This window comes from Tamandua tetradactyla, chromosome 6, assembly GCF_023851605.1.
Source record: "Tamandua tetradactyla isolate mTamTet1 chromosome 6, mTamTet1.pri, whole genome shotgun sequence".
NCBI classification, from domain to species: domain Eukaryota; kingdom Metazoa; phylum Chordata; class Mammalia; order Pilosa; family Myrmecophagidae; genus Tamandua; species Tamandua tetradactyla.
In genome coordinates, this window is record NC_135332.1 from 23,850,228 (window position 1) to 23,859,926 (window position 9,699).

Below are 9,699 nucleotides of genomic sequence, written 5' to 3' on the forward strand. Positions count from 1 at the left end.
TCTTAGCAGGCAATCTGCAAAGCCAAACCCTGCCTATTCCAGGGCTGGCTGGGCTGGGTGCCATAGAAGGCAGGGTGGGAGGGGAACAGAGAGGACTGAGGCACCCAGCCTGCCCTCGAGGAGGAGGTTCTAATCTACTGGATTAGGTCCACTGAGGGGATCCAAGACGAGTCCATGGACAATTCTAATGCAACGCTGGAAAGATCAGCAATTTCAATGAATAAAAAATTTGTTTACAACTTGCATTGAGAAAGTTAAAAGACAGCAACTTGCTCCCAAGAAAAGTGGATGCTCCAGGAAAGACTTCATTGAGGAAATGGCATTTAAGAAGGACTTGAAGGAATAACAACTCCAGGGTTGAAGTTTTCACCCTTAGCCCTTCTTCCTCCAATGAAAGGAAGCCCTCTGGTTTGGGGATTTTAAAAACATCCAGAATTTCTCTCTACACCCTACCCCACCCACACACCCACAAGGCCAACTCCAGATAGTGGGCTCTTTGGAAAACGGGCAGGGATCTCACTCATTTCTGAATCTCTGAGCCCAGAGCACCTGCTTTTCACAGAAAATATATTCCAGTAAGAGCTTGCTGGGATTGAATCAAAGTTGAGATTGGGGAGAGGATGACAGAGAAGATTTCAGACAGAAATTGGGCCAAATAGGTTGAGTTGTTGTTACAGGACAAAGGCAGTCAATTGTTTTGCCCGATGCGCTCAAATGAACAATTCCTTGGACACCGGCGTTTCAAAGAGAGAAAAAGTTTTTTGCTAGGTGCGTAGCAGGAGATTAGATGGCCTATCGGCCCAAAATCTGTCTCCCCAAACTGCAGTAATTCTGACAGTTTTATAAAAAGAATCAAAAGATGAGGGCAGTGAGACAGTGGCTCAGTAGCAGAATTCTCACCTGCCATGCTGGGGACCCGGGTTCGCTTCCTGGTTCCTGCCCATGCAAAAAAAAAAAAAAAAGGGGGAAAAAAAACGACAAGTTTTAGGATAATGAACACAGTGGCCCCAGGTGATATAATTAGAGGTAATCTAATTATTGAGCATGTGCAGATTGATTACATGCATACTCACAGAATATATGTAAGAAAATGACAGCCTTAAAATGATGATGGGCATGAATTTTAGTATTATAATGTGCTACAGGTGACTTGTAAGTTAAAATAAAAGCTACTACACATGTCAGGTGGGCCCACTTTGGTTAGATCCAGTCTGGGTTATCAAGATAACTTGGGACTTGGGGTGGGTTAGTTCTGGACTGACCCAAGATCCTTCATTCATAAGCATTAGGGGCTGTCTTAAGTGATTACAGCACTCTAGAGTTGAAAAACTGGATGAATGGGTACAAATGAAGGTTAGTCACAAGCTTTTACAATCACAGGGGCAGAAGATACGGGCTGTACAATCGTTATCAGAGATCAAGGCAGCTGGATTACAATTCAGAGATTTCAGGTACTTCCCTCTGACTACTCCTAAATACCAGAAAGCAAAAAAGGAATATCTATGCAACGATTCAGTACTCAAAATCATCCCTTAAGTCCTAATTTCTCAATTACCATTCTGTCCAGTTCCCCCGACTCCAGAAAGACAACTCCTAAAGGATCTGTCCACTGACTTGAGCACAGTCTTCAAGTCCCTTACAGGGCTCCTCATTCTGGAGGAATCGGCACAGTCTTCCCGAAGCAGTTAAACAGGAAAGGAGGGAGGGGGGAGTGACCCCAAGACCCATAACAAGAAGTTCCTTTTGGCGCGCACACACCTGGCCCCTGCACACCCAGCCTCACTTAGGTCAGCGCCCCAAAAAGAACCAATGAAAAGGGCACTTCCTCAGTCCCTAATTAGCATAACCAGAGCGGGGAGGGCCCCTCCAAGTCCTTATAATGCAAGGGTCCCGACCTCAGGGCGCTTCTCCTGCTTTGGAGAGCTCCCCGGTTCACCACCTTTGCGCGTGTACTTTGGCTACGCATAAAACCTGACTGTACACACGGGCCAGTTCTCAGATTCTTTCCTGCGGCAGAGTCAGGAACCTTCACGCCATCAGCCCCTGGTCGAGGTCTCAACTTCTCTGAGGCCCCCCGGGGCTCCCTCCGGCAGAATTCTGGCATCTTGGAAATCAAAAGTGAGGAAGTAACTGTTAGAAGCCTTGTGCAGGCTCACACACACAGACATTCATGGCCCACTATCCTCAGACAGCCAGTGACTGTTAGAGGCCGTGGGCAGGCACACACACACACACAAACACAAAAGGACCCACAATCTTCAGCCAGCCACCTAATGCCTCTCAGCTGGAACCTCGGCTTCTCTGCTCGGGGAGACGAGGCCCTTGGGCCCCAGAAGCTCAGACATGGCAATAGCCTCTGTAGCTGGGCACTGGGTCTCCAGAACCACCTCTCCACAGAATCCACATAAGCCAGGCCACCAACCCTCAGTAAATCAGAGAGGTCCCTGCCTCTAAGCCTCTAAGCTGGTGCCAGAATCAGCCTAGGCAGGTGCTGATTCTCCCCAAACAGAGCAGCAAGCAGGAGTGGGGGAGGGGTGAAAGGAGCCTTCCACCCCCACCCACCCCATCCTCCCCCAACCCTAGCCACCTGCTTTCTCCTTCATTCCCTCTTCCCCTGGCGTTCAAGCCCAGCTGATCTCCTTGGGAAGAGTTCTCAGGTTACTGGGGCTCAGTTTCGCCCCCACCCCCACCCCTCCTATATCAGCCCACCTGTGAATGTGACCCAGGAGATAACCTAGAACTTCCCAGAAGACCTGACACCCCACCCAAACATTAGCCCCCCCCACAAGTGCAGAGAGAATGTGTCAGGGGAAGGAGGCAGAGCTGCCGCAGAGACCTTGCACACACGGGTACAGAGAGACTGACCTGGCATTTGCTTCACATTATCTCTAGTGCCCCCACTCCCCCAAGGTAGATATGAACATCCCCATTGTACAGAGGAGGAAACTGAGGCTCAGAGAGATTAACGTACTCGCCCAGATCCCAAAGCCAGTCAGAGGCACAAGCAGGATTTGGACCCAGGTGTGTCTGTCTCTAAAATTCATGCCAGGTTACCTGAAAGTCAGGCTTAGATTATGTTTAGGGTTCCAGCAACGCAGAGGTGCCAATTTGTTTTTCTTCAAAATAATATAGAATTGCTTAGAGGGTCACGATGGGAAAAAAATCAAATCTTGCCTGGAGTTCCTCTAATTTCTTCTATAGATTATATTTTAATTTTAGGGGATGGGGCAGGACATGATCAGTTTAACGCTATACAGAACATCTAAAGTTTAGAACAGTCCCCACAGGAATTGCTTCTTTTTTTAGAAAAAACTATTTTTTCTCTGTCAGGCCTCTAGGCTTTTACATGAAGTTTCTTTGGCTCTTAATATATTCATGCCAGTATTGACATGCGTATAAACTAGGAGGAGGGGATTTATGTATGTGTGTTTGAGGTCTATACTTGCCTGTGGAGGCATCAACTGTCCCAGGAAGGATGCACAAGAAGCAAAACTTGGTTGCCTTTAGGAAAGCAAAATGGGTTGTCAGGAGAGGGATGGGAGGGATTATAAAATTCCACTGGAGAGCATTATATGGCTTTTGAATTTTGTGTCACTTCTTACCTAGCTGAATGAATAAATAAATGTTTTACAAGTACTACAGAACCCCACTGTGCAGGCAAACCTCATTTTAAGCAGAAGCAACATAAAAATGTGAATTCAACGGCTTCTGTTTTCTCCTCTGCAGACACAGCTGGGACCAGAAAGTACAAAGTGCTGGTTACAACCTTGGAATAGGGCAGAGGGTAAAACACAGAGAACCAAATACAGTTTAAAGTCTCACCAAATGATCGCACCAAATAAGAATCGAGCCTGACAAGGGAAAACAACAAGGGTCAAAGAAGCAAGGGAAGCCAGAGACAGAGGTGAAGGGTGGAGCAGACAGAGGGGAAGGGGCTACAGAGGCCAAGCCCCCTTTTAGCAGGTGTTGGGGGAGGGGGGGCGGGGTGTATTTAAAGGGACAGGAACAGAGCCTGGGGATTCCTGCCCCTGTGGTGCCCCAGTAAATTGAAGTGGGAGAGAGAAGGTAGAGGTGACAAGCACCCGTGCCATTTCCATCCCTGCCACTCATACATCCCTGAAACTTCCAGGAGTCCTTTCCCCTCTCCGAGACTCAGTTTCTTTGTCTATAAAATGAAAGATTTGGCCGAGAAAGATCTTCGAGGTGCCTCATGGCTCTAATATTCTCTGATTGGATGGCTGCAGCCTTCTGCAAACGTGCATAAAATAGATTGGTTTTAGCCGTAGTAAAAACAAAACTGAAAATCAGATTTATCATTTTAATTAAATATACTTTACATTCTCAATTTCTAGGGAGCAAAATGCTCCCCACCCCATCAGTTTTCCCTTTGTGGGAGATATTCATGTCTGATGGGCAATTTAAGAAAATGCAAACCACCCCCTAAGAAGATGCACAATTAACAAGATCCTAACAGGTATTTCTTAAGAGGAAAGCAGGATTTGTAGGGGGAGAAAAAAGAACATAAAAATGAAATGTCAGCAAAGTGAGGGCCAGGTGGGGTCAACTTATCGGTGATTGGAGATCACACCGGTAAAGACAACTTGCTTTTAAAATGTTTTTCTTGCATGGTTTTGTTGTTGTTGTTTTCTTTTGTGGATTTTTTTTTTTCAATTTCATTAGTACAACTTGCTTTTGTCTCTATTCATCTCTCAAAAGCCACTGGTCCTAGAGCTGGGTAGAGCCATAGATTGGGGAGTCAGGAAATGAGAGTTCAGTCCCCTCTCTCCCCCCCCCCCCCCCGCTGACCCCCATGTGACATAGGCAAATTGCTCTCTGAACTTAAAAGTGCTCAACTATAAAATGGAACTAAAAATACTTCCTTTGAGGAATGCTGGAAAACTTAATAGATAACATATCTGAAAAGGCTCAGAAAACCATAAAGTATAAAGCATACTTGCAGACACCAGATTTTGGAAACTCAAATTGGGATATGTGGTCTGACAAGTAAGAAACCAGCTTTCCTGGACAATCCAGCATGTCTGCTCGCCATCTGGTTAGGCATTTCGGCCTCTCAGAACACGTCCCCCTAAAGCTCTTCTTTTCTGCCACCCTCAGTGCCCACGGAGAGAGAAGAAAGAGCAGCCCCTACTCAGGAGAAGCATTCTTTCCTGGGCTCTGGGCTCCATGTCCCCAGATTGTAAATTAATAACCACAGCTGTAAATTACCAGACAATCCAGGCTGGGGTGGCCCAGCAGGAGAGATGAGAATCAACAGGAGAAATAAATCTACAGAAGGGAAACCCTAGCCACTTAGGGACAGTCAGGGACTGGGGGTGGCAGAAGAGGGAAGTCAAGTGAATGAGTTTCTGTTAGTGGGGGAAAAAAAGACTCAAATAAAATCAGGAATCTCACCAAGTCCTAACAGCATTCTGCCAAAAAAGAGCGCAAGGGGAGTGAAGTCCCCGGGCCTCTGCCAGCTCTGGGGCTCTCTGTCCCCGCCTTCATGAGCTGGGACATCCACTCGGTTGCTTATCATTCATGACAAGAGCAAATATAGACACTCTCTGATTGTTGGGGGCGGGGGGAAGAGAAGACTAAGTAGAATAAAAGAGCGTTTAATCTTTAAAGAGAGAAACTGCCTTCCCTCGCAGAACCCTGCCCAGAAGGAGCTGGGGCCCCTCATAACTCAAGTCCACACTTAATTAAAAAGGGGAGCATCTTGGACTCTACCCAACTGGACCAGTTCCATTCTAATCCTTCAGCCAGTTGACATTTGTCCGTTTGTCTTTCTTGGACAGAATGGGGGGGAAAAAGCAAAAGGAAAAAGAAAATCTTATATCCTGCAGCTTTCAAAGAGGGTCTGTCCTTAAGCTAGTGACCTTTGTCTAAAGCAGAGGGGACTGAAATCTAAACTAATAGGGGAAGGGACGGAACAGTACAATGAAAGCTTTGCCTTTTGGGGGAGTCAGCAAATAGGAAAAGCTGAAGTCATCAGCACCTTCTAAAAGTAAAAATTGATTTCCTTGTGGAACCCTTGGTGTCTCTTTGGCATCCTGGACTGGGTGTATGACAAGTTTCTATTACACGGCCCCACAAAGGTGATCTCCAAGAGGAATCCTAAAATCAACCCCTTCCAGGGACTGGCTGGGCCCTGCAGTGATTGCTGTGTCCATCCCTTGGTTCCAGAGAAGATTGTGACTGCCACACATAGATGGGGTCTCTCAGGGGAACGAGAACCTCCTACTCAGATTTCTGACTGTCAGCCCAGTCTCCCTTAGAGATCCCTCAGAAGTCAAGATGGGATGACACCCTGCCCTATACCATCCAAGGGGAAGGGAGGCCCACTCTCACCCCAGGTCTCATCTTTAGGACTTTTCTCCTGAGACCTCTTTCCTCTACCAGGTGCCTCTGGAATTGAGTAACATATCAGCTTTCCATGTATCTTCCTTCTTTAGCCCAGTATGCTCCTAGCCAGCTTGCCGAAGGGAAAGCTGAAGACCTTTTCTGTAGGTCTTGAGAGAGGGCTTAGGCTAAATGGAAGGTGGAGAAAAACAAGGGAAGCAGTTGGCTCATGCCATGCCAAGGCATGTTGTCCAAAAGTGGTACCTTTCCAACCATCTTCAAGGTAATATACTGACACAATATTTGTCAAGAAGCCTATGATGCAAGACTTTAGGGCAGTGCTACTTACCTCTGGGGGCAGTGGGGTGGGGGTATGTCACGGGTCTGATTCTAGCTATATGACATTTTGGAAAAGGCAGGAGAAAAAGCAGTGGTTGCCAGGAGGAGGAGGGACGCGGGGAGGATGACCAGGTGGGGCACAGTGGATGTTTAGGGCAGTGGAACTTTTCTGTATGATACTGTATAGTGGATGTGTGACATTATGCATTCATGAAACCCATAGAACTGTACAACCCAAAGTAAACTGTGGACTTTAGATAATAATAACACCTTGATATTGGTTCATTGATTGAACTACAGTAATGCAAGATGTGAATAATAGGGAAAACAAGAGTAGGGGGTGAGGTGGGAGTGGAGGTGAGTATATGGGAACCCTCTACTTCTTGCCTTTTTTTTTTTTTGTAAATCTAAAATGTAAACCTAGAAATAAAGTTTGTTGAAAAAAAAGACATTAGTGTAGGGTTCCCTAAGGTTGGACTGGGTTACAGACCTGTTCTGTAAGACCCTGATGGAAGCTATGGAACTTCTTCTCAGAAAAATGCACGCGCATCTGCATACGCACATACACAGGTGCAGGCGGTTAGTACAGGGGCTTCACATCAACGGACCCAGGTATCGGAACCCCTGCAGTTCAGAGGGATTGATGTGAAAGTGGGATGGTGACAATGTCAGAAGGAAGTTCAAGAGCAACTCTTGTATTGCTTGGCCCTGACCCAGTAGCCCATGAGGAAGACCCCCAGCGTCCCCCACCCCACTACCTGACCCTGCTCTCTGATTCATACCCAGTGACAGCTCTAGCCTGGGAGACACTACAGGGACACAGGGCACCACTTGACCTTGTTGATGCCACCCATCAGGATTTTCTGAGCTGTCTCCCAGGGCAACCCTCTGAACTTCACTCTTTAAACTTCTGTGACTCTTAACTATCCCAAGTGCTAAGGAAACCATGCCCACAGGGACCTTTCCATCCTCTCCTCACAGTTAGGCAGGACAGGTCACCCACAGAATGTCCAAATCCAACCCTCTGCCACCACCTTCACTGAAACCTGTCCTGGAGAGAGCCTGCTCTTCCCAAAGGCCCCTAAGCCACCTGTTGTCTGATCCAGATGCCTCAAAATCCTTCCTCTCCTTTCTCATCCCTGGGTGCTGATCTTCCAGCTCTCAAAGCAAGCCATAGGCTTGCATATCTAACACCCACATTTACATTTTATAACTTAGACTCCTGGGAAACAGATCAGGGTCCAGCCCCCAATATACTAGCAGAAAGGATACATTTCCTCCCTACCTGTGCAGCCTCTACCTAAGGTGTGTTGGAGGGTGTCAGGAAGTATGCTGTATGTGTCCTCCACGGAGCTGTGTGTCCGGGAGGGGCCTCCCAGCACCCTGAATCTGGTGTGCTCTCTCTGGCTCAGGCATGTGCTTCCCCTGGCCTGCCGTGTGTCTGTTGAGTCGGTTGCGTGTGTCCTCAGTCTGTTGTGGGGGTCCTTGGAGTAGATGTGTGTTTGTGAGACCTCTATTTCCTCAACTCCAAAATGTGGGTGATCTTCATGGCGCTTACCTCACAGGACTGCTGTGAAGGTTGCCACAGCTGAAACAGATTGAACGCTTACAACAAGGCATGGCATACAGTAAGTGCTCAGTAAATGTTGATATGATTCCCAAAGGAAATCTCCAACCTATCACATTCTTTTCATTCCCTACTACCCCGGAAGAGGTTTGAATGCTCCCCTTTGAAGATGTCACTGCACCAGGCCTGGGTGTTGAATCAGGGGCAAAGTGACGGCAACAGCAGTAGGGGCAGTGCAGCAGTATCTGTCACTCAGCGGGTATGAGCATGCTGAGCTGGAGCCTGGGAAGTCCCTCAGCCTCTGCATAGCCTGAGGAGGATAGGGAGAGGGGAGGGGCAACACCACAGAGCCAGAGGCCCTCCCAGGAAATGCCACAACTCAGAACCAGAGGAGCATTCGTTAGAGTGCCCCAGCTAGAGGGCTTGCTCAAGGACACTCCAGATGAATCTTTGTTGGCATAGACACAATGTCAGCGCTGCCTTTGCAGAAGAACCCTCTGTCCTACTCCACCTCTCTTGGCCCCAGGACACATGCTCCTCCTTAAACTGGTTCCACCCAATTCAAAGCTGGCATTTGCTTGGACTTGTCTTCCCTTCCTTGGGCAGGGTTCTTACTGAATTGGATTAATTTGCTGTTTATTGTATGTATTCACTGAACAGGCATTTCATAGGACCCTCATTAGCAGGAAGCAGGTTAGGGGTAGTGGTGTACAAACTACAGAGGTGAACAAGACCTCTCTGGGCCCTGGAGAGCTTGCCATACATAAGGATGACTGTACGATGAAGCAGAATGAAGGACATTCTTGCCAGAGATATAGACAAGGATGCTGTGACAGCCTTAGAGATCTGATTGAGGCTGTGCTGTAAGGCTTCCTAGAGGAGAGGAGCAATAGAGATGAGCCTTTAAAGAACATTTTAGCAAAGAGAGGGAAGGTTATCTTTATTTGCTCAAGATGAGCTGGTGTTCGAATGAGCCCTGAAAGGTGCCAGAGGTTTGAAGTTCTAACCTCAGTTCTGACAGTGACCAAGTGAAAGACCTTGTATGGGTCACTCCCTCCTCTGAATCTCCACTACCTCGTCTGCAAAGTGGGGGGATTAGATTAGATGAAGTTTTGAAAGCAGCTCCTACTGGCTCAGGGTTTGGCCAGTCTCCTGTGTTTGTTGCACACAGACAAGAAGCAAAATCGGCCTCACCTCAAAGAATACCAGTGCATTTTGTAAGATAAAAGGCCTGGGGTACTAGGCCTTTTACCCCACAGCTGCTGTCCAAGAATCTCAGTCCTATCAGACATCTATCTGTCTTGGTCGCAGCTGCTTGCGTACTACTCAACACTGTGTCTGGCATAATAAATGTTTATTGAATAAAGTGGTGAATGAATGAGATGTCACAGGCTGTGACCAAATTTTTGGCCAAAACCATACCCAGTCCTGCCCCCAGAACATCAGACCCC